This window comes from Tursiops truncatus, chromosome 3, assembly GCF_011762595.2.
Source record: "Tursiops truncatus isolate mTurTru1 chromosome 3, mTurTru1.mat.Y, whole genome shotgun sequence".
In the NCBI taxonomy this organism is placed as follows: Eukaryota; Metazoa; Chordata; class Mammalia; order Artiodactyla; family Delphinidae; genus Tursiops; species Tursiops truncatus.
The window spans coordinates 47,210,901-47,236,287 of NC_047036.1; the positions used below are offsets into that span (position 1 = coordinate 47,210,901).

At 39.9% G+C, this 25,387-nt stretch overlaps 1 long non-coding RNA gene across 3 annotated transcripts in view; it reads left to right on the forward strand.

Annotated features, from left to right (window-relative positions):
• The first annotated feature begins 733 nt into the window (after positions 1-733).
• The window catches only part of LOC109549117 (uncharacterized), a 30,373-nt gene continuing 5,719 nt past the window's right edge, over positions 734-25,387 (forward strand). The window contains exons 1-3 of one of the 3 annotated variants that reach the window (XR_002175335.3): positions 738-1,016; positions 2,252-2,379; positions 2,493-9,014. This is a non-coding gene — a long non-coding RNA (uncharacterized lncRNA). Of the gene's footprint in view, positions 1,017-2,251; positions 2,466-2,492; positions 9,015-25,387 lie in introns of those variants that run through there. The other 2 variants (XR_012330695.1, XR_002175334.3) reach the window with 2 other exon arrangements.

The following is a 25,387-nucleotide window of genomic DNA, read 5'->3' on the forward strand; positions in this document are numbered from 1 at the left end:
TAAAAATGTTCTAGTTATCCATAGACTATGTCTCAGTACAGCTTCAGATGACTGCAAAGAAAAGCTCTGTTGTCATTTCATACTTCTCCTCTTTCTGTGCTCTAACTGCTGTGTACCTGTGTCCCAAAAGGACTGCCTGCCACGAGCTGCTCCTTCCCAGCTATGGATGGCAGGGGTGGGAAACCTTGAAACTTGCCCGACTCGAGGGCTCTCAGCCGTTGCTTTGACACCAGCAATCTGTTTAACCTGTTGGACCTTTATCACTTTTCCTGACCCCATAAAACAAACAGGGCTAGCAAAGGCACTGAAGAGCCTCCTTCAAAAGGCAGCTTGCCTGTGAGTCGTGGCAAAAAGCTGGAATGACCCTGCCAGGTCTTAGAAGCTTTAAGATTAACTGCATTGAACTTGATACATAGAAAACAGCACCTTGAAAATGAATCATCTGCTACTTCAGTATTTTCTAATTGCAATCACTCCCTCTCGGGGCATGTAATTAATTTACGGAGTTTAAAAAAAAGAAGTCAGGATTACTCACACAGTCTTGAAGATGCAATGTCAGCTATTTAGGACAGAAACATCCAAGGCCGTGTTAGAACTCAATTACGACTACATATGCGTTAAAGCAGGAACTGGCAGGCCTCTGGACCACAGCAACTATAGGACTCGGGCTTCTCGTACGCTGGGCTATAATTTATGAAACTGAGCCCCAGATCCAGCCAATCATTTAGCTCCTCATAACAAGTCTAACTGGCTCTGGAAGGCTGAAAGGGCTGCACTAGAACAACAAAGATGAGATATTCCACATAACACTCAGCTGATCTGGAATCACTTTCTTTGCAGGGCCAGAGAAAAATCACCACTTCACTGTCTGAGGGAAGCAGGACAGAGGACCTGGGAAATGCGACCTCACCCTGGAGCAAGATCTTTTATGGTTTGGCAATCCCAACAGTGCTGGCCTTAAAGATCCCACCTACCGCTGGAACCCGGAGGGCAACTATAGCAGCAGAAACCCGAAGGTAATTTTCATCTTTCTTTTTATTTTTAGTAGGAGTAATGCTGAGTCAAAATGATATACATTAAGTCACTTGGGCAACTAGGTATGCTTTGATTTTATGTTACCTTTTTGTACTCTCATCTATTGTAGGATCATTTGCTATTAAGTATGAGTAGAGGGTGGCTTAATGTACCTGAAATAAACTTAAAACCAAAATGACCATTTGCGGAGGAAGAGAGATCCTTTGCCAGAACTGTTTTTGAGCTGCCTTTTCAGACGGGCAGCCTTTTCACCCACCCACAGAAACAAGAATAAAGGCAGCTCAGGCAGGGAGAGGAAAGGGGTTTCATGGGTACAATTAAGTGCTTTTAGTGTCTTAAAAGGAATAACGGTGCTCAGGAAGACGCGGTATTGTTCTGACCCTTGGCACTTAGGCCATATGAGAAGGTACTAGGATGCACCTTGGTGGGGTCGTTGGGGCAGAGAATAACATCAGCGCAAGTTGGCAGAGCCCCCGTGGCCCAGGTTTCTGTTTTCTTGGCACTAGTTTCCTTATTTCCCATTACATTTTGAAGTGTTAGTTATGCCAACAGCTTGTTATACCATACTGCCAAATGTGTAGTTATTACTGGATCTGTGGGAAACATTTTAAGTCAAAAGAGATGACGGAAAGAGAAACTCAAAAAAGAAAGTAATGGAACTGACATACAGGTAGCCCAACACCACACCCTCAGATACTCAGCACACTTTACCTAATGACAAATCCTTCCATATCCTCAGCAAATGGTATGTTTCTTCAACAAATTTTGTAGCAAGTGTGACATGAGCACCAAAAATTCACTGTAATAAACTTTTAAATAATGAAATCAATCATTATACTTTCAAGTGACAATAGAACCTCCACAGGATTAAACTCATGTCAGTTTTATATGCTCCCAAAGGAAGAAGCCAGGAAGGGAAACTTGCTTCGTTTAGTGATGAAATATAAGGAACAGTAACAGAAAAGACATTTATGCCCTTTTTGTTTGCTGTAGATAGTTGACTGAATTCAACTTGAGATTTGATCCCAAGAAGAAAAACAGAGCAGTACACAGGGAACAGAAAAAGTAATCCATTCTCAATTCCCCCAAGATTTGTTCTTTGAATTGTCCAACTTGTGACTAGCCAGGGAGGAATATTTCACTCTGTTTAAATATTTTTTATTTAATTAAATTGTTTACTTGACAATTAATATAAAATTAATTGTTTATTTGACAGTGTTGCTGCCTATGGTGACTATGTGAGAATTGAAACTTCTGAGGGAAGCCAGGTTGTTAAAACTGTGATTCCCTTTACTCAACGGTAACACAGATGATCTAGTCTGAAAGGGAAAGCAAGCTCTTAAGGTAATGTTGTCACTGAAACCTCAACACACAACACTCCCTGTTTCTCATTCCCTGAAAAATATTACATTAAAATCCCTTCAAACGCCCATGTTCAAATCTCCATTTGTCAACAGACAAGTCCAAGGATACTCTAAACTAAGGCATTTAAGTCACTTCACATGATAATGTCCAGAAGTTTCCTACAGGAAAACTTCATCTTTGACAACTTTGAAGATAACCATCTCACCACTCAAGACAATGGCCAACAACCATCCAGCAAGTCCTTGAGTTAGAAGCTTTCTCAGCTTCTGGAGATTGTCTGTGTCAATATAAAACTCAGTTTCCTACTGACCCCTGGTGCCCTGACCCTTACAAACACTAAAGGTTTTGTTTGACTCAACTGCAAGCTGTTCATCTGTTAGTAAGTAATGCATGCCCGAAAACACATTCATGATGAGAGCTTTCTAAAAGACCAGCATGGGCTTCCCTTCCTATAATCGTAACAGTCGTGATAGCCTGAGACATGTTACTGTTACTTGGCAATTTGGGGGGGAGGGGTAGATATTTAGTGCCTGGAGCTGTCACATAGCAGGGAAAACCCCACATTGGGATGAGGGAAGTGATGTCTCAGTACAATCCAACTTAAGGGGATTATACCGTTTACATTTGATTTCAATACCTTATTAAAAAACAGTGCAATGAAGGAGGAAATTTAAAAATACACACAGATACTCTAATCTTCTTTTGCCTAAAGTTGTTAGTGCAGTGTGTTAAAGTCAGCTAGGGGGCTTCCCTGGTGGTGCAGTGGTTGAGAGTCCACCTGCCGATGCAGGGGACATGGGTTCGTGCCCCGGTCCGGGAAGATCCCACGTGCCGCGGAGCGAGTGGGCCCGTGAGCCATGGCCGCTGAGCCTGCGCGTCCGGAGCCTGTGCTCTGCAACGTGAGAGGCCACAACAGTGAGAGGCCCGCGTACCGAAAAAAAAAAAAAAAAAAAAAAAGTCAGCTAGGTATCACTGCCCATCAGTCAGGGCTTGTGCTAGCAGATTCTGGGCAGAAAGACTATCTCCATTATCACCATCAATTAATATCTGTTGGCTGTTGCATCCAGCACTGAGAGGCTCGTGGTATACAAGGGTCACCCAAACAGCTGAATTCCATTCTTACTCATTTCCTGGATCTCCACCTCACAGATAAGAATTAAGATGATCCCAATAAAAGTAGCTCAGGAATGCAAACCTCTTTCTGAACCAAAAACTGTCAGCAAATCTCAAATATCAGAGCAACTCTGGTTGACTGAAAAGTGTCCCTATATCTGGGCCAGGAAGGATTTCTAGGCCCATAAGCTAATCGTCTGGCCCTGCAGTTTATGTGGCCAAAGGAGCTGCTCATAAGAAAACTCATAAGAAACATCCAGACCCACCATGTCAGTGTGTCAGACCAGCTGAGACTGGCGGGATGTTAACTGCACTCCAGGTGACGTGGATAAATAGCCCCATTGTTTTCACAGCACTGGACGCCGCCTAAAGAAACCCTAGACCTTGGACCAGGTTGCTGCGTAGTGTGAGGGAGGACTGCTGACAGTTCAAATGCCAGCTCTTGGAGCCACTGTCTATAGTGTAAACCGAAAGAGAAGCAGTTACTTAGAAAAACGTCAGCAAGAAGGCCTGCTCACTTTAACAAAGTAAAAAAAAAAAATTTTTTTTTCACTTATATAAAAAGGCATTTATATATGGTGGTCATTGCCGGGAGTAAGCTTATGTTCTTGGTTCAGATAACAAAACACATCATCTGGGCACATAGACCTCACAATCAAACTTGTTCTTGGCCCATGGGGGGAATTTTTGTGGCTGTTTTTCAGCTGTCTCCCCAAGAACATGAATGCTTGGAAATGTACTAAAAATGCATGTGACAAGATTCTAAACCATATTATACATGAAATTAACCTAAATCAACAACCTTTTGCACTCATATATAGTCAAAACTCTTCTAGGTAACGAGACGTGAGTGAAAGGATATTTCTTTGGCCTTGCTGTTTGTCAGTGTTTGTCAAAAGCCATACAACAATACGGATACAAAATAGGCAATGACTTGCATTTGGAAGAGAAAAATTTGAAGGGTTGCATTCTTCATATTTGATGCTAAAACCGCCTCTTGTTTCAAGCAATGTGTAAGCATTATAGCATGGAGGTTGAGAGCATAAATTCTGAGCCAGACTGCCTGGGTTCAAATCCCAGCTGACTCTTAACTGTGGACTTGGGGCAAGTTACTTAAGAACTCTATGCCTCAGTTTCCCCATATGAAAAATGGTGCCACCCACAGTAACTACCTCCTGGGGCTGGTGTGAAGATTAAATGGGCAACACCCTGCTTAGAACTGAGCCTCTTACATGGTGAACATTCATTAAAAGAAAACGATCATTTGTTTTATGATGATTATTAAGCTCATTGCAAAAAAGGTACACAATATCCAAAATGGAGGTGAATTACTAAACAGCCAGATATGGTGAAATATAGCTATTAGCATTACATATTTCATTTCAGGTAATATTTATACAAGTAAGATTTTTGTCTTAAGGCAGCTGAGATAAAAGCTCAAGGAGGTGGGTCTGTTAACTGTCAGTTTTCTGCCTGGTTATCACTTGACATTTTCAACCCTGCCCCGCATTTACTGTGTCACACAAGGACACTAACCTAGGAAATGACACAGAAAGGAGTTATTGTAGACATGATTCATATGATAGTTGGTACGAAGTTCAGGCTAGTTTAAAGATTCCTGCGTGAAGGCAAAAAAAAATAATGGAAGCCATTCATTTCAGTCATGGTACCCTAACCAAAAAAAGATTTGAAGGGAAAAAAAAAAAAAAGAGAGAGAGAGAGAGAGAGAGAGAGAGAGTTACCTATCATGAACAGCAGTGCTGATTATCTAAAGACATGAACCATGTCTAGAATTCATGCTGACTTCTCAGCTTAGATATGAGAGAACACTGAAGCTAATTATCTCCTTTCCTCCTGTGATAGGGGATTTCTCAGTTTAGGAGATTATTAACTGAAACTTCTACTTACTCACCGAGAAGGTGCAGAGAAAAAACAGTCTGCTTGGTGAGGGAGCAGCCACCCTAGGGAAGGACAATAGACTCCTACACTCAGTCGTTCCTGCATTCATTCATTCACTCACGAGGGGTCTTGCCCCTTATCTCCTTCCACGCCCACACAAACACCCACCAGTCACATCTCATCACTCACAGGGCCTCAGGGAGCCCACGCTCTCTGACCCTATGCTTCTGAGGATGTCCCTCTCCATCTGCATGCCGCTCCCCAGCACCTACAACTAAGACCAAGGAAAAGCCCCTCCTTCCCAGCAAACCCCTTCCTACCCACCTCCTCTGCATGGAAGGTGCTTATTCCCTGCGGGATAAATTAATGAATCAGCACCATTTACCTCATGAATTAGCAGGACAAATAATCAGTGGGAAAATTGGGGAACATTTTCAATTTAGCAAAAACAAACAAAAAAAAGATTTCAAAATGAAATCTAGGGTACTTTCAACAAGATCCAAAATGAAATCAAATGTTAAGGCTTAATAGTCCCGTAGACAGACTCTTCACTAGAGTTAGAGAATCATCTCCGGTCTTTCTCAACAAGTTGATAAAGAAACGCAAGGAAGCCTACCCAGGTTGCTAGAAATGACTGCATATGTGAAAGGTTTGTATGGAGTCCAGCAGGGAGTTGAATGAGCTAAACTAAGTCTCTTTATTCTAATTATCCTGCTCCTGGCAGAGGAATGCAACAGGAAGGGGGAGGTCTCAGATTCAGGGGTGGGTGATTATCTCCCCCACTCCCCTAGGCTGCATCAGCTCCAGAGTTGGACATGAAGTTTCTCTCCGGGGTCCACTTATGCCACTGAGTCCTTGCCACCTGCAGTATTGCTGCAGTCCAGGCCTGTTACTGAGGGGACAGTCACTGGGCACTGGACATTCACCAAAGATAAGGACGATGGGAAGGGCTGAAGAATTAAGAAAACAGTGTGTTGGAAGGTAACCAACAGAATTGTGACACAGGTCCAATGTGTCTTTAGGCCCTCTCCCACTTCACCTCTGCCTTGCACCTCAAAAAATATATATATATTTTTCCTTATATATATATATTTTCCTAATCTCCCCAGCTTCCTCCACCAAAGCGGTCCACAAAGGAGCCTGTCCTCCCCTCCCACCAAATGAATCCTCTTGGGTGCCATCCCCAGAGCGACCAGATTAAACCCGTCTGTGCCACTATGGTTAAATGTCCCTGTCATCTTGTACGCGGCACTGCATTTTAATAGAGGCTTTCTAGAAATAAACTCGAGAACCAAGGAATTTACGACACTGAACACTTCAGGCCCCTTGGAGCATGACAACAAAGGCATGCAGAAGGCAGGCGGGGCTTTCTGGGCCCTGGGACCCACACCAGCATATCAGTTACCTTCTCCTCTCAGGAGTGGGCCACCGCGACACACAGCCCAGAGCCAAGGAGAACGCTGGGTTTTCACTCCTTCAGGCAAGGCCAGTTGGGCATTACACAACCCGTATAACCACTCATACAGTCATGTCTCTGTGGTCCCTGAGGCTTCCCTCTCTATTTACAGAGCACAGGCTACCATCAGTCAAGATTTCTCAATTTTTAGTCCTCCCACAATAGAGATAAATACTTGGCGTCTCACAAGCACTTTGGCTATGGGGACACATTCGTGATCACCAGTTACTAAGAGGCATAAGTCTCACAATGTCTCCCAATCCACAGGATTTTTTTTTTACTTTTTTTTTTGCCATGAGAATTTAAGCACAGACATCAGAGCAGTGGAAGAAGAGCAGACGGCACTTGTGTCCCACGTGCTTTGAAAAATAATGCAGAGGCACTTGAACTTCTTGCGCGTTGGGATTGGTGAAGGTGCTTGTTAACATGGTAGATCTTTGATCCCACCACAGGATGCTCATCTCACAGGTCTAGAATGGAGCCGAGAAATCTGCATTTTTTTATTGGTACACACCCCCCCGCCCCCAGGCTTGTTAAACCAGTCATCACAGATCACCCTTGAGAAGCACTGAGATAGTGCATGCAAACCACTTAACATAAAACCTGGCATGTTACAAAGTGCTCAATACTTACTAGCTGTAATTATTAAGAGTTGGAATTGATCCCAACTTCATATACTCTACTCAGACCTAACCTTGGTTAAGTGAAAATTGCACATGGGCGTGGCAGCGTGATAGCAAGCCAGGAGCTAGTTTAGTGCAAGGAAAGAGAAATGAGGGATACGGGACAGAGATAGCCTAATTTGTGTCCTTCTAGTGATCTATTAGCCTTTGATGAAAACTCTTGAGCCTCAATTACCCGCCCTCGCCATTCCACAGTATCAACAGCTCTGAAAAGACAACACAGCAATGTTTGAAACAATCGTCTACGAACCAGAAGTTCCCAAAGTAAAAACACTCAAAATATTGACACTTTCATTTTTCTGCCCCAAAGAAAGCAATACAAGGTTATTTGTTTTGTAAGACAAAGCAGGGCCCAAGTAAATAGGGCAGTTTTAAGTGGCTGAGTCCACCAACTTTAGCACAATATAGGAGAAGTAAATCCCCAACCTGACGGGCTGCTGTGCTTCTGTGAGTCTTGGCTAATTTCCTCTGCAATGATGTGGGTCTTCCACGGATGGTTGGAGCTAACTGTGTCTACTTACCACTTGGAATCACTCCTCACAGTAAATAGGATGGCCCTTCAGGAAATCTTCTATTTAGTTAGCATGCTCCTGAGTATAGGACAAAGCTCTGTTGTTTAAGAACATAAATAACAAAAGTTTTGTTCTTCCAAACCAAGAGGGAAATTATAGAACCATCCAAAATCCTTGGTCTTAAACTGCATCAGGATAACAAGAATGAAATATAATTTTAGGTTACCCAACAGTAGTCACTCACTCTCCTCTTCTGCCTTCAGAAAACAATGACTCAATATGGCCTTTTTCTGACAGCCTTAGGAAAAAATGTTCCACATATTTGGAAGTAGGGCTCTTCCTGCCTTTAAATCAATGGAAGCTATTCAAAGCCCTCTTAGCTTTCTCTCTGAATCATGGGCATAGGAACACAGCTGTTTGTACTCATACAATTAAAGTAAAATAGAAACCATGTGAAAAAAAAAAATCAAAGAATTTTCTTATACCATCCCAGGTTCTTGACATGTGTTTCACTGCCTGCTTTTCCTCAGTAACCTCTAAAAGGTTGATACGTATTATTATTCCCATTTTTTACCAAGAGAGGTTAAATAAGCTTCCCTAAAAAGAGATGAAATTGAGCTATTTGTAATGAGGTGGATAGACCTAGAGTCTGTCATACAGAGTGAAGTAAGTCAGAAAGAGAAAAACAAATACCATATGGTAATACATATATATGGAATCTAAGAAAAAAAAATGTCATGAAGAACCTAGGGGTAAGATGGGAATAAAGACACAGGCCTACTAGAGAATGGACTTGAGGATATGGGGAGGGGGAAGGGTAAGCTGTGACAAAGCGAGAGAGAGGCATGGACATATATACACTACCAAACGTAAGGTAGATAGCTAGTGGGAAGCGGCTGCATAGCACAGGGAGATCAGCTCGGTGCTTTGTGACCACCTAGAGGGATGGGATAGGGAGGGTGGGAGGGAGGGAGATGCAAGAGGGAAGAGATATGGGAACATATGTATATGTATAACTGATTCATTTTGTTATAAAGCAGAAACTAACACACCATTGTAAAGCAATTATACTCTAATAAAGGTGTAAAAAAAAAAAAAAGCTTGCCTAAGGACATGAAGATGGTAAGTGGCAGAAATGGAAGTTAAACAAGAAAGAAAGTAAAAGTAGCCTCAAATCCTACCAGGTAAGATTTAAGTGAAAAACCTCCCACATTTCTATTCATATAATTGTATACAAATGTGATCATTTTGTTTTAGAATCTTGCTTTGCGTCATTAAATAATTGTCTACACCGTAGGTAAAGCTCTTTATCGTCATTTTTATTGACTGCACAGAACTTCCCAGAAGGTGTTTACCATAATTGACTAAGCCATATCCCAACTGATGAACATCAAAATTATTTCTAGTTTTCCCTATCAATAGGCTTTTGCAAACTTATTTTTACATTCAAGTAGTTATCCCCTTAGGGTAGGTCCTAAACTGAGAATTGTTGGGCAAAGAGATGTTACATTTTCCATTTCAGTGCATATCACCCAACTACCCTCCAAAAGGTTGCATCAGGTAGCTGCATGAATGTGTACATCTCCTCACATCACGGGCGCACCAGGTTTAACCAACCATTTACATTTCTGCCAAAATGACAAAGGGAAATGATAGCATTTTTATTTGCGTGTCTTTCATTATTAGAGAAAGTTAGACATTTGTTCCTATGTACTTGGTCATTTGCAATTCTTCCAGGAATTAATTATCCCTATCCTATTTCTGCTTTACTAGAGTCTGACTCCAAACATTCATTCTATTAGAGTCTGACTCCAAAATTCATTGCAAAGGCTTTCTCCTGCCTCTTGTTGCTTTCTCATTGTCTGTGCTGGTGTATCGGAGACTTTGATCTATAGCCAAGAAAACTTCAGCCACATATTGCCAGGGTGATTAGTCAAGTCCTATAAAACATGTTCCAAGAAGAAAAACTGGTTAATTCTGAAGAAGAGAAAGCCATAAACTTCTCCTCGGTTGTCTGCTTCAGAAATAGGTCAACCCCTGACTTTATCAGCAGTTGTTTATCTTATAAGAAACAATGATCCATTCAAACTTAATGTTCTTTTGCACAGAGAAATTTGGATAATGGAAGAGGGGTCAAGAACAGTTGAAAGGAACATCCCCAGGACCAGGGGCTGGGAGGGAGGGAAGAAAAATACACACACACTTCTGTGCCCCAGGCAGAGGCAGACCACAGATTCACAGATTGTGCTGAGATCCAGCTTAGAGATGGCCTCACTCCAAGGAAACCGAGGCCCCCAGACATAAAGTGACTTGCTGCAGTCAACTGGCAAATGGCAGTCCCTTGCCCCCCTGAGCAGAGCTCATCCTACTAGGGGACACTGGCCACAAGTAAAGCACAGTTGAGTCCCCAGAGCTGAAAAACTGGTTCTGCCTCCCAAAGTGCCAGGATCATGCCGAAAGGCATATGTGACAAACGCACTCTCACCCCAGGCCCAGGAACTTATTCCCAGAGGGCCTGGACCAGATGCCTGGACGGCCTCATAGATGCTAGGTCTGGGCACAGTTCGGACTGGCTGTGCAGCCAAGTCCAGACTCTGTGTCAGACAGAATCAAGCCTGGCCATAGAGTGGTCCTATCCTCCCAGATGGGCTTCTGCCTTAGCCCAGCAGAGACCCAAATGTGATCAAAATGTCTGACAGGAGAACTGCACAAGGACTACCCTCTCCCATCTCACATGCAGAAAAATGCAAGGGTCAGTCAGTGGCCCCGCATTCATTCCTCCAAGGTGATCAAAGGCAAGCACTCAGCCAGCTGTCCAGTGGCATAGCTCCTTCTCTATATGGTCCTATCATGAAGCTCTTACCAAACCCAAATGATGGCCTGTATTCCACCCAACACATATCCTTGGTGAGGCCTAGAAAGACAGCCTCCTCTATCTCTTCTCAGTTTGAAAGCATTTTTCTTAACTCTTTAGACATTCTGTGACCTAACAGAATCAGTAGTTCCCCTTGAGCCGTAAAGAACAACTGGATGAGCATATTGGGACAAATGGCCTAGGATTCAATAGCGATGATTGTTTTGCACCGGGAGATGCACCTGAGTTATGTTATTTAATCCTCACAACGACTTCCCAAGGTGGGTCTTTTTATCTGTTCTTGAAACAAAGAAATAGAGGAAACAATAAGAAACAGCTCATTTCTGGACTCAGGTGATTCTTCTGCAGAATTTTTTGAACTTTGATTTTGACTTTCAGCAGTTCTTCGAAAAGGTTGAGAGAAAAGGACAGAGGAGTCTGTCCTGAATGTTAACCTGTCCTGAAGGTTGATTCCTGGCTGCTGGACCAACGGGCTCCCCTCAGTTTCCTCCCTGGAAAAAAAGCTATCTCACGCCGATGGCCTTCTTTGGGAATAGGATGTTTCCCACAAGAGAAAATTCTTTCCAAAACTTAGTGCTTATTTTAGGAGAGTTGAGTGGATTCCCAGCCATCTTTCACACAGGAAGTCTGATATCCCCAAATCAAGGATACACTCTTCAAGTAAGTTTCAACAACCCTACTGGTCATTAAAGACTCAAAAAATAAACAAAGAAACAGACAGGGGAAGCTATGTTGGTTCAGAACATTTGTGAACACATGAATTTTTCAGCAGAAATTTGCTAATCCCTGTGGTATATTTCTCTCATCTCCTTTGGAGTTTTCCTATCAACTCTCAGGGTTCCTGGGGGCTTAATTTGCTGACTCTGAAGGCTGGACTAATGCAGCTGGTTTTTGTTTCCTGAAACATTCATTCAATTTAGATTAGCATATTTGCTTCTTTTCTTTTTTCTCCAAAAAAGATCCAAAAGAAACTAATACCTCATTCCAAGGGTGGAAGTGATATCACTTGGAACTATTTAACATTTAGTTATAATACACCTTACATAATACTACACTGGGGAATATACCTAATTCCACAGAGTATCCAAAATGGTATCTGATTCAGTACTAAGCTCCTGCAAGGAACTCAATAAATACACATTAATTTATATTCACCAGGATAATAATGGTAGTAAGAATATGCATCTACAAAGAACTTTTCTATTCTCAAATCACGTCCACAAATGTCATTATAAATGAACTTCAAAATCTCATGGAGGACTGAGAAGGGGCTTTTGTTCATACATATGAAGATTTCTATCCTGGCTTTGCCACTTAGCTGTGTGACCTTAGGCAGGTTCCTGAAGGGATCTGAGCCTCATCTTTCTCAACTGTAAAACATGAGTGATAATTATTCCTTCCTTGCAGAGTTGATGAGAGATTTAAAGATAACATATGGCAAAGGCACAGTAGAGTACCTGACACATGGCAGGCATTTAGAAATGGAAATTATTATTATTATAAAGCAGGACTGATATAATTATTCCCTCTTACAGTTGAGGGAATTGAGACCAAAAGAGATTAAATTAGGCCAGAGCGAGGACCAGAACCCTAGCAGGTCTTCCACTCACCAAAGGAAAGAGTTCTCTACTCTGCTTCAAAACCTGAAGTGTGAAAAGTAGAATTATTGCCAAAACATGGGTGCTGATCTCTAAATCTTGAAAATAGTTGATCCGTGCTTTCAGCAGCATAGAAGGCAATTAAATTAAAAGTCTGTCTCCATGTCAACGTTCTCAAAGGAAGAAAGATTTAATCTCTTTTCTCATTTGGATATGAGAAAATTTTCTATGGATTTGATGAGTTTTATCTTTGATAATCTCTCATATCTTTTTCTAACTTTCCTTCACAAATTTACTAATCTTGACACTTTGGTTTGGGTCACCTGCCCTTCAACTAAAGTTAATATAATCTGTGAACAAAACAGACCCCAAAGTAGAGAAGCTTGCCAACTTCAGAATGCAAGGAGGTGCAAGGAGTTCACCTTATTGAATTATCTTTTCAAATATGTAGCTCATCGCTCCAAAGCAGTAATAAAGGTAATTTTAGGACCTTTGTGGCCTCTGACACATGTGACAGGCAGAACTTTTTGGTCTGCACTTTTTCAGTTCTAGAACTGGTCAGTTCTAGAATACGGTTGGGATGTCTTCTTCTTCTTAGAACTTCTTTATAATAAGTTACTACATTCAGCATTATTGACAGTAATGTGAGACCTGCCTCCTAAGTTTGGGAAGTTTTCAGAACCTCACAACAGGATCCAAAATCGATGGTGCCCTCCACAGCAGGCCTACCTAACCTTTTGTGAAATCGCTGAAATAGGCTACTAAAGTTGAGTATCACTCACACGTCCATGTCTTTTTAATGATGTAGCTAGAATGTTGAGTACAGATGGCCAGACTATTATCAATATAAACCCTAGTGAACAAGAATGAAGAGAGAGAATCCAGGACACTCCCTCCCCCACTACCTGGTAGAAAACAAGTGAAAACATGGCGTGATCTACAGACAGCATATTCTACCTGCTCAAAGAACACCAACATTGTAAATATTTGACACTCTGTCCAGTGTGTAACTTAGCCAACAACTGTTCCAGTTTGTTAGTAAATTCTCCTTCCATTTTATTCTTGCCTATATTTTCTTTGCCTTTCTTTTGTTCTTTTGCTTTTTTATCTCCGCATTTCTGTGTTATTCCTCACATGTATTTCTATTCCCACCTTTATCCCACTCTTCTTTATTACCTGAAAGTGCTTTCAGAAGAATCAAGTGCTATAGAAATGTAAAGTTGTTATATCATTATTACTCTTACCATCTTTATTATTTATGTCAAGACATTTTTAAAGGTCTTTTGCATTCTCACTATTGTATCAACAACTTGTTCCTCTAGCCTTTTTCTTATCTGGTCTTCCACATATATTTCAGAATATGGCACATAAATATTAATAATAGAAGCAAAGTTGAATAGCTTTATGTTACCTTTTTTTAATCTGGAAGTATCCAGTGAGTTAGGGGACATTTGTTGTACACCATCTGCAGACACAATTATTGTACCCAAGCTGTACCCAAGCTATAGAGGAAATTCCAAAGATACAAAAGACATGTTTCTTGACCTTAGAGCTTTGAGCCTAGTCAAAGTGACAAGCCACACAATGAACAACTTAAGGGGACATCTATAACATGTGCAGATAACTAGAGTTAAAGCAGAGGACCAAGTTTGAGTTGACCAGGTAGAAACCCACGTAAGGTTTTCCTAAGGTGAATTTCAAGAGGGAGAAGAAAGAAATGAGAAGTCTAGGGGAATAAGGGCATTCTATCTGACCCACCACCAATGTTATTGAATCATTTTCTACAGCCTTTTTCAGTCTCCTAGGGACTATCCAGTTTTATGATTCCTTTCATATTTCTGTTCTGAATACATTACAAAAGCTACTTTGGAACTTTAGAAAGCTCTAATATGTCTTACTTTATACAGTGCACTCTTGTTTGTTTGTTGTTTTACTTCCATGACCTTGCATGTTGCTTTGATATAACTACAGCCGGCTTCTCTAGTTCTTTCAAGTTTTTCAGGTCTTTTTACGTCTGTATTTTTAGCATGACATATGAAGGGCAGGATTTTTTTTAAAAGCAGTTCTGTGGTATCTGCTGTTTGCGGTACGTGGCACAGCCCAGCAGCCTTGAGACTTTATCCCAGCCCTCACCAAGCCTCTGTATTGTCCCTCAGGCAGTTTCATTCTCTCTGCAAAAAAAAAGATGAGGTTACAAAACAGGCTCTTCCACACTTAAAAGGGGATGCCAAAGCAAAATGTTCTAAATACTGTCTGAATCTGTTAGACGGTTGATGGGCTTCAATAAGCTCCAAACCTGGAACGAAATTGTTTCCACCGTATTTTCCAAAGGGCTGCATCTTCTTTTTCAAATTTATTTGACATTAGAGTCGATGTAGTGACTTTTACTTAAAATTAATATTCATCATGGTAAGCAAGAAAGGGGGAGCACTTTTAAACGAGAAGCCAGACTCACAGTACCACAAGAGCTCCTATTTAACTGTTTTCTTACTACCAGACAGGATATGAAACACAGACTGCCAACAGGAGAGGTCGCCTAACAAACAATGCTGTTGTTTGGGGAGGTCGCCCTCCCCAAACAACAGCATAAAATGCTCATCTGTCTGCTCGTAGGAAACATACATTTTTTTCCACAACATTTGCAATGTCAAATTCAAATGTCTACATGGAATTAATATAAATTGTGCATGTGCACAAAGATGTGCTTGACTGGTCATTCCTGAAAGCTAACATTTCTTGTGAAGGGGGTGTTTATAACTAGAAGGAGAAAGAGGAAGGAAGTACAGTAAGATGGCATAGAAAGGTGAGACTGAGGTAGCAGGAATAAAGATCAACTTTTTCACATGATTGCCAAGGGCCAGTAGTGGCAAGGGCCACCTATGACATTAGCATTGCTCCTCACCCTCCATGCATAACCGGGCTCTCTCCCTGATGCTTTGGCACATTTAGGAATCTCGTGTAATTTGCATGCTTGTTTCCCACCAAGTAAATTTCATACAGTCCAATTTTCACCCAGCTGACTTTAGGTTTTAAGAAAATAACATTAAAGTAAAGCATTTGTCTCCCTATCCTTTGTCTACCCAACTCTGTCTTTGATTGAAGGATGAAGAGCTGTCAATCCCAGGAAGCATGTTAAGGTACATTTTTCTCTGCTAGGGGACACCGAGTGCTCTATAATACCACCATGGGGTTTGCGCACTGCCAGCCAGTGTCGCATTTTCCTGATTCTTTTCATCATAGGTTTGATTTATCAGGCAAATTTCCAAGGCCCACTGCTGTTGGACCTACAATGGAGCCAACTTCAAAGCCAGACATTAAATTTACGGAAATAAAATAAGCACGGGACTTCAATTACAAATATCTACTTTGAATTCCAATTTAAACATAAAAATGTTCATCCTATAAATCCTAGCCTTGATTTTTGACTCGGAGTCTCCTGGTTTGGTCCTGGGCTCCTTCCTTGAGGTGTCATTTTAATTCAACCCTGTATTCACACTTTTCTAAATCGAGTTCTATCATCTTTTCTAATAAATGCATCTCTTTGCTAGTTGAAAGGCTTTTGGAGAGGTTGAAAGTCACCCTGCCTGGCTCCAAATCAGCCTGACAGCAGCTCAACCCACAGAGCCAACCCAGTTTGCATCACCTTCACCAAAGCTTTCCAAGTATGGACGTGAGCCTGCTGGTATCAGAGTGGATTAGGAAATTCCCATCCTGTGCATACAGTCTGGACACAGGTCTGACCTGAACTTCACATACATGCACATGTTCTCGTACATATGTACACACACACACATGCACACATGTGAGAACACATGCACACCTGTGGACACCTGCTTCTGATATATAGTGGGAAAATACTTGTGAAACCCCAAAAGTAATAAAAGTACAAAAATTAACACAAAACTACTACCAAGGTTCTCAGGTTTAGAAGAGACTATTCCATGAACGCTTCTAACTTCCAAAAGGAAAAAAATGGGGTAAAGAAACAAGGGTCAGGTGCATATCTGAAACTGAATAGTACAAATAGTACAAATAGAGAAGAGGAGAAAAAGGCTAAGGCTGCCAAAGAAAAGCAGCCAGAATTTAAATTTTATTTTAAAGATCAGTGAAAGAACAAAAAACAGAAGAAAGGAGAGAGGCGAGAATTGGAAAGGGGGCTGAGTACAAAGGTTTAAGCTGAAATGTCACCATGGGAAGAAAAGGGGCCTGTAAATTGAACAAACGTGAAATAACTGAGTTTCCATTTGAACTTTCAGCCAAAACCGGTGATGAGACATTTTGAAATGTAGACACTAAGAGAAACAGACAGGATTTCCCTTAGGTAAATCAAAGTTTAAGTGTGACAAAACATTAACATTTTTTCTGATTATAAAAATATATAGTCATTTAGAGAACTTGAAAAATACAAAAAAAAAAGGAAAAGAAACACCTATTACCAAGAGATAACCTCTGTTAATATATGTTCTTCTGGTCATGTATATACAAATCATGATCACACCATATATGCTGTGATTTTTTTTCACATAGTATCTTGCCATAGACACTTTTCATTATATTAAGTCATCATAATATAATCAACAACTTTTAAACATTTACTTTGATTCTTACTTCGTATGTTCTGAAGAATAATGTGTCATAGATAGTATTTTTTCCTGAGTTTCTAATTACTTCCTTAGAATAGAATTGTTAAATAGAAGGTTAAATTTGGTACCTGGTTCAAAAGGTACCATATGTCGTTTTAGAAATTTTGTACTAATTTACACTGCCACAGGTAGGTTTATTTTGCCACACCCTAGTCAACAATTAGCATCTTCTTAACATAAAAATCCTCCACTAAATTGATAGGAGTGCAAAATACAATGCCAAAGGCACTATTAATCCTTACTCAGTTTACCATTTATGGTACAAAGTAAACTTCTGAAGATGCGAAGTTCATATACTTTTTCAGTATCATGAATTCCTTTGAGAATCAGCTGAAATCTATGAAACTCTTTCTATAAAAATGCTCAAACATAGCAGGGACTTCCCTGGTGGTCCAGTGGTTAAGAATCTGCCTTCCAGTGCAGGGGAAGTGGGTTCGATCCCTGGTCGGGGAACTATGATCCCTCATGCCGCGGGGGAACTAAGATCCCACATGCCGCGGGGCAACTAAGCCTGTGCATTGCAACTAGAGAGCCTGCACGCTGCAACAAAAGATCCCACATGCCACAACTAAGACCCGACTCAGCCAAAAATAAATAAAATTTTTTTTAACGCTCAAATCCAGTAAAATAGGCCTCTAGGAGCTCATCGTTGAACAGCCTCAGACTCACTTCTAAACATCAGACCTAAGTGGAATTTCCGGAACATGAGTTCACTTGTAAGCCTAAACCCAATAATTCACTTAAGCACATAGAACAAACATGGTTTAGTGGGAAAGGACTCAACTTGAGCTGTGGGACTTGGTTTCTGGCTCTAGCTCTTCATCTAAACATGCTTAGGGTCTTATCACATACCAAGCCTCTGTAAATCCATGGAGCTCTAAGATAAGGTCGCCCTTCACTGGCATGTTGCAGAGATATCTGCTCTGTGGACAGTCCATGGTTATTTTCTGTATCTAGGCATGTTCAGAACATCAAGAAATCCAACATCTGACTCTATGTGACGTCTGCTCCATGAATACAAATAAATGTCAATACTGTTGATTGTACAATTCTCATTGCCTTCCATGGCAGGTTGGGAGTTCCCTCGCAGCACAAACTGGGTCTAACTCAACTGTGCCTGACTTATTTAATACATTCCCCAGTAAATGTCTGAGAAAATAAACCAATCTAAACAAAAGAGAAAATAGTGTCTTCCAAAATTAAATGAGTTAGTTCCATTTTTGGGGGTTGACTATAATTCTACAAAATGTTTAAACATGCATATTCACTGGCCATCTTTTCAGCTTAAACAAATGTTTTATACAGTTGATTCTTGTTATTCATAGTAGTTATGTTCTATAAAGTCACTGGAAACCCTGAATTCGTGAATACTGAACAATTATTCCTGGGGGAAAATAGGTTAGGTTCTTGTGAGCCTCTGGTCATAACATTTTCATCAACCAATCAATAAATGATCTTATTTTATGTGTTTCTCTTTAAAGACACCTTATTTAATATATATATTATTGATTCATTAGCACTGAAAACACAGCTAATAGCACTGTAACTCAGGCCTGAATAAAGCTCATCTAACACACATATTTCTTCTGCAAGGCATATTACAGCCTCCTTGTGCTTAAGAACACTAGACAGCAATTCCGCACTATATTTGGGGGTCATCTTACACAGTAAAATCATCATCAAAAAGCAGAAAAATGCAAAATAAATGCAGCATTAAATATATCAAGAAAAGGATACTTGTTTACAGTATGAGAGCTGAAACAAGAAGGCAGAGCCTCACCTTGTTGGAGACTCAATAAATGCTTACGGTATTAGTCAAGGTTCTCCACAGAAACAGGATCAACAGCAGATCCTGGTTATAATAGGAGATAGGATAAGGAATTGGTTCATGCAATTATGAAGGCTGAAAAGTCCCACAATCTACTATCTGTAAGTCAGAGGCCCAGGAAGCCAGTGGTATAGTTCTGAGAACTGGAGGGCCAATGGTGTAAGTCCCAACAAAGGACAGAAGACTGATGTTTCAGCTCAAGCAGTCAAGCAGAGTCAGTTCTCTCTTCCTCCACCTTTTTGTTCTACTCAGACCTCAACAGATTGGGTAGTGGCCACCCTCACTGTGGAAAGCCGTCTGCTTTACTCAGTCTACCTATTCCAATGCTCTTCTTATCTGGAAACACCCTCAGAAACACCCCAGAAATAATGTTTAGCCAAATATCTGGGCACCCTGCAGTCCAGTAAAGTTGACGCACAAAATTAACCATCACATGTGTTATAAGAATACAGAATTTATGAAATGCCATTGACTTACATGTTCACCAAGTATATATCTTCATAAGCTCCAAAAAAAAAAGTGGTAAGTTATTTTAAGTTATTTATTTCATAAGGCACCATGCTCCTACCAGATATCATCTGCCAATACCATATACTGTTCTGTGAACAGAGACAGCAGCAATATTATACTATATAAGGTAAAGAATTAATAATAATAACAATAATGAACGCCACATAAATCATGATACTAATTTCTCACTTCACTTTTTTTTGAATTTTAATTTATTTTTTATACAGCAGGTTCTTATTAGTCACCCATTTTATACACGTCAGTGTATACATGTCAATCCCAATCTCCCAATTCACCACACCACCACCCCACCCTCCGCTTTCCCCCCTTAGTATCCATACGTTTGTTCTCTACATCTGTGTCTCTATTTCTGCCTTGCAAACTGGTTCATCTGTACCATTTTTCTAGACTCCACATATATGTGTTAGCATATGATATTTGCTTTTCTCTTCCAGACTTACTTCACTCTGTATGACAATCTCTAGATCCATCTATGTCTCTACAAATGACTCAATTTCGTTCCTTTTTATGGCTAATATTCCATTGTACATATGTACCACATCTTCTTTATCCGTTCATCTCTTGATGGGTATTTAGGTTGCTTCCATAACCTGGCTATTGTAAATAGTGCTGCAATGAACATTAGGGTGCATGTGCCTTTTTGAATTATGGTTTTCTCTGGGTAAATGCCCAGTAGTGGGATTGCTGGGTCATATGGTAATTCTATTTTTAGTTTTCTAAGGAACCTCCATACTGTTCCCCACAGTGGCTGTATCAATTTACATTCCCACCAACAGTGCAAGAGGGTTCCCTTTTCTCCACACCCTCTCAAGCATTTGTTGTTTGTAGATTTTCTGATGATGCCCATTCTAACCGGTGTGATCACCTCAATTATTCTTGTTTAGTTTTGTTTTGTTTCTTTGCAGTACGCGGGCCTCTCACTGTTGTGGCCTCTCCCGTTGCGAAGCACAGGCTCGGCACGCGCAGGCCCAGCGGCCATGGCTCACGGGCCCAGGCGCTCCGCGGCATGTGGGATCTTCCCGGACCAGGGCACAAACCCATGTCCCCTGCATCGGCAGGCAGACTCTGAACCACTGCGCCACCAGAGAGGCCCACCTCAGTTATTCGAAAAACAGCATTGTTAGGTAGAAATTATTGACCCCATTACACAGAAGATAAAAATAAGGTTTAAAGAGTTGGAGTTATTTTTCCAAGGATGCACAACTAGTAAGTAACAGAGCTACTATTTGACCCCAAGTTTTTCTTACTCTAAAACTCATGTTTTTTATTTAATTTAATTTAATTTATTTTTTTATACAGCATGTTCTTATTAGTCATCAATTTTAGACATATTAGTGTATACATGTCAATCCCAATCTCCCAGTTGAGCACACCACCAACACCACCCCCACCGATTTCCCCCCTTGGTGTCCATACGTTTGTTCTCTACATCTGCGTCTCAATTTCTGCCCTGCAAACCGGTTCATCTGTACCATTTTTCTAGGTTCCACATATATGCGTTAATATACGATATTTGTTTTTCTCTTTCTGACTTACTTCACTCTGTATGACAGTCTCTAGATCTATCCACGTCTCAACAAATGACACAATTTCGTTCCTTTTTATGGCTGAGTAATATTCCATTGTATATATGTACCACAACTTCTTTATCCATTCGTCTGTCGATGGGCATTTAGGTTGCTTCCAGGACGTGGCTATTGTAAACAATGCTGCAATGAACATTGGGGTGCATGTGTCTTTTTGAATTATGGTTTTCTCTGGGTAAATGCCCAGTAGTGGGACTGCTGGGTCATATGGTAATTCTATTTTTAGTTTTCTAAGGAACCTCCATACTGTTCCCCACAGTGGCTGTATCAATTTACATTCCCACCAACAGTGCAAGAGGGTTCTCTCTTCTCCGCACCCTCTCCAGCATTTGTTGTTTGTAGATTTTATCATGATGCCCATTCTAACTGGTGTGAGGTGATACCTCACTGTAGTTTTGATTTCCATTTCTCTAATAATTAGTGATGTTGAGCATCCTTTCATGTGTTTGTTGGCAATCTGTATATCTTCTTTGGAGAAATGTCTATTTAGGTCTTCTGCCCAGTTTTGGATTGGGTTGTTTTTTTAATATTGAGCTGCAGGAGCTGTTTATATATTTTGGAGAATATTCCTTTGTCCAGTGATTTGTTTGCAAATATTTTCTCCCATTCTGAGGGTTGTCTTTTTGTCTTGTTTATGGTTTTCTTTGCTGTGCAAAAGCTTTTAAGTTTCATTAGGTCCCACTTGTTTATTTTTGTTTTTATTTCCATTACTCTAGGAGGTGGATCAAAAAAGATCTTGCTGTGATTTATGTCAGAGTGTTCTTCCTATGTTTTCCTCTAAGAGTTTTATAGTGTCTGGTCTTACATTTAGGTCTCTAATCCATTTTGAGTTTATTTTTGTGTATGGTGTTAGGGAGTGTTCTAATTTCATTCTTTTACATGTAGCTGTCCAGTTTTCCCAGCACCACTTATTGAAGAGACTGTATTTTCTCCATTGTATATCCTTGCCTCCTTTGTCATAGATTAGTTGACCATAGGTGCCAGTACCATATTGTCTTGATTACTGTAGCTTTGTAGTATAGTCCGAAGTCAAGGAGTCTGATTCCTCCCACTCCGTTTTTTTTGCTCATGACTGCTTTGGCTATTTGGGGTCTGTTGTGTCTCCATACAAATTTTAAGATTTTTTCGTTCTAGTTCTGTAAAAAATGCCATTGGTAATTTTATAGGCATTGCACTGAATCTGTAGATTGCTTTGGGTAATATAGTCATTTTGACAATATTGATTCTTCCAATCCAAGAACATGGTATATCTCTCCATCTGTTTGTATCATCTTTAATTTCTTTCATCAGTGTCTTACAGTTTTCTGCATACAGGTCTTTTGTCTCCCTAGGTAGCTTTATTCCTACATATTTTATTCTTTTTGTTGCAGTGGTAAATGGGAGTGTTTCCTTAATTTCTCTTTCAGATTTTTCAACATTAGTGTATACGAATGCAAGAGATTTCTGTGCATTAATGTTGTATCCTGCAACTTTACCAAATTCATTGATTAGCTCTAGTAGTTTTCTGGTGGCATCTTTAGGATTCTCTATGTATAGTATCATGTCATCTGCAAACAGTGAGAGTTTTACTTCTTCTTTTCCAATTTGGATTCCTTTTATTTCTTTTTCGTCTCTGATTGCCATGACTAGGACTTCCATAACTGTGTTGAATAACAGCGGTGAGAGTGGACATCCTTGTCTTTTTCCTGATCTTAGAGGAAATGCTTTCAGTTTTTCACCATTGAGACTGATGTTTGCTGTGGGTTTGTCATATATGGCCTTTATTATGTTGAGATAGGTTCCCTATATGCCCAATTTCTGGAAAGTTTTGATCATCAATCGGTGTTGAGTTTTGTCAAAAGCTTTTTCTGCATCTATTGAAATGATCATATGGTTTTTATTCTTCAATTTGTTAATATGCTGTATCACACTGATTTGATTTGCGTATATTGAAGAATCCTTGCATCCCTGGGATAAATCCCACTTGATCATGGTGTATGGTCCTTTTAATGTGTTGTTGGATTCTGTTTGCTAGTATTTTGTTGAGGATTTTTGCATCTATATTCATCAGTGATATTGGGCTGTAATTTTCTTTTTTTGTAGTATCTTTGTCTGGTTTTGGCATCAGGGCGATGGTGGCCTCACAGAATGAGTTTGGGAGTGTTCCTTCCTCTGCAATTTTTTGGAAGAGTTTGAGAAGGACGGGTGTTGTCTCTTCTCTAAATGTTTGATAGAATTCACCTGTGAAGCCATCTGGCCTGGACTTTTGTTTGTTGGAAGATTTTTAATCACAGTTTCAATTTCATTACTTATGATTGGTCTGTTCATATTTTCTCTTTCTTCCTGGTTCAGTCTTGGAAGGTTATACCTTTCTAAGAATTTGTCCATTTCTTCCAGGTTGTCCATTTTATTGGCATAGAGTTGCTTGTCGTAGTCTCTTAGGATGCTTTGTATTTCTGCGTTGTCTGTTGTAACTTCTCCTTTTTCATTTCTAATTTTATTGATTGAGTGCTCTCCCTCTTTTTCTTGATGAGTCTGGCCAATGGTTTATCAATTTTGTTTATCTTCTCAAAGAACCAGCTTTTAGTTTTATTGATCTTTGCTACTGTAAAATTCATATTCTTAAGTGCTACATTATATTGTAGTGGATTTTAGTATAGGAAAAAATATTTTGAAAGTAAGGGTTTAGTTCATAGTTCAAGCACAATATTAATGCCAAAAGAATTTAATATTGTAGCCAAAATACTTTTCTAGGTGAAGAAATAAGTCATAAGTAAATATACAATTATAGACACAATATTCTCAGTAAGGAGGCGTCATATTTAGCTATTTTTCCAACAAGAGATATCCAAAAATGAAAATATTCAGTTAGACACAGCTAACAAACAGCCATGTAAAATTAATTGTAAATGATCAGGAATGCTAATTCAAGGCAGACCCATGTGGACTGACATCATAAATGAAAAGGATATGACAGGGAGGGGAAGGGTAAGCTGGGACGAAGTGAGAGAGTGGCATGGACATATATACACTACCACATGTAAAACTGATAGCTAGTGGGAAGCAGCCGCATAGCACACGGGGATCAGCTCCATGCTTTGTGGCCACCTAGAGGGGTGGGATAGGGAGGGTGGGAGGGAGATGCAAGAGGGAGGGGATATGGGGATATATGTATATGTAGAGCTGATTCACTTTTTATATAGCAGAAACTAACAAACATTGTAAAGCAATTATACTCCAATAAAGATGTTATAAATAAATTAATTAATTAAAAATTTTTAAAAAGAAAAGGATATGGAATAGTATTATGGGTGTTTCTTACAAAATGAGCTGCTCTGAGACTGTGAAAGTGATTTGAGCAAGACATATGCATATGCACTTTTGCAAAATTCCATAAAAAATAGAGCTACGAATTCATAGATGCATTTTTATTTAACCTTTGGGTTAAAAGTTTGCATGCCTAGTGTTATTTCTACCTATCCAGATAAGATCTGGAAGACACTGGATGACAGTGAAAGCAGAAAACAATGGGATATCTTCAAAATTCTGGAAAAAAAAATAACTGTCGGCCTAAAATTCTATACCCAGTAAAAATATCTTTCAGAAACAAAGGCTAAGTAAAGACACGCTCTGAAAGACAAAAACCAACAGATTCCTCAGCAGCAGGCATGCCCTCAGTGAAACATTACATGTACTCTTCAGGGAGAAAGGAAGTGTTCATAAATGAAGGATTGAGAGAAAAAAAATGAAGAGCCCAAAAAAGGGGTTATATGTGGATAAATCTAAATGCATACCTAATGTATTCAATAATAATTTATTCCATAATAATATCCTGAGAAGTTTAAATATAGATATGAAATTAGAACACTTAAACAAGAGCACACTATAAGTTAGGAGCAGGGGACTGAAATTACAGTATCTTAATTTCTGTGAATTGTCCAGGAAATGGCAAAAGTATTCATTCATCTTAGGCTTTAATAAGTAAGTGATGCACGTGATAATTTTTGTTAACTGCCAAAAGTATAGAAAGGAATGTATAACTACCAAGCCAACAGATGAGGAAAGGTGGATAAAAATACTAAGTTTTTAAAACTTCAAACAAAAAGAAAGTAAAAGGGGGACAGAAAGATGGCACAAATGGGTGGCAAGTATTAAGATGATAGATTTAAACCCAAATGTATCAATAATTACATGAAACATAAACAGATTAAATATTTCAATTAAAAGACAAAATTGCTAGACTGGATTAAACAAAAACTGTATGTGCTTATAAGAGATTCCTTA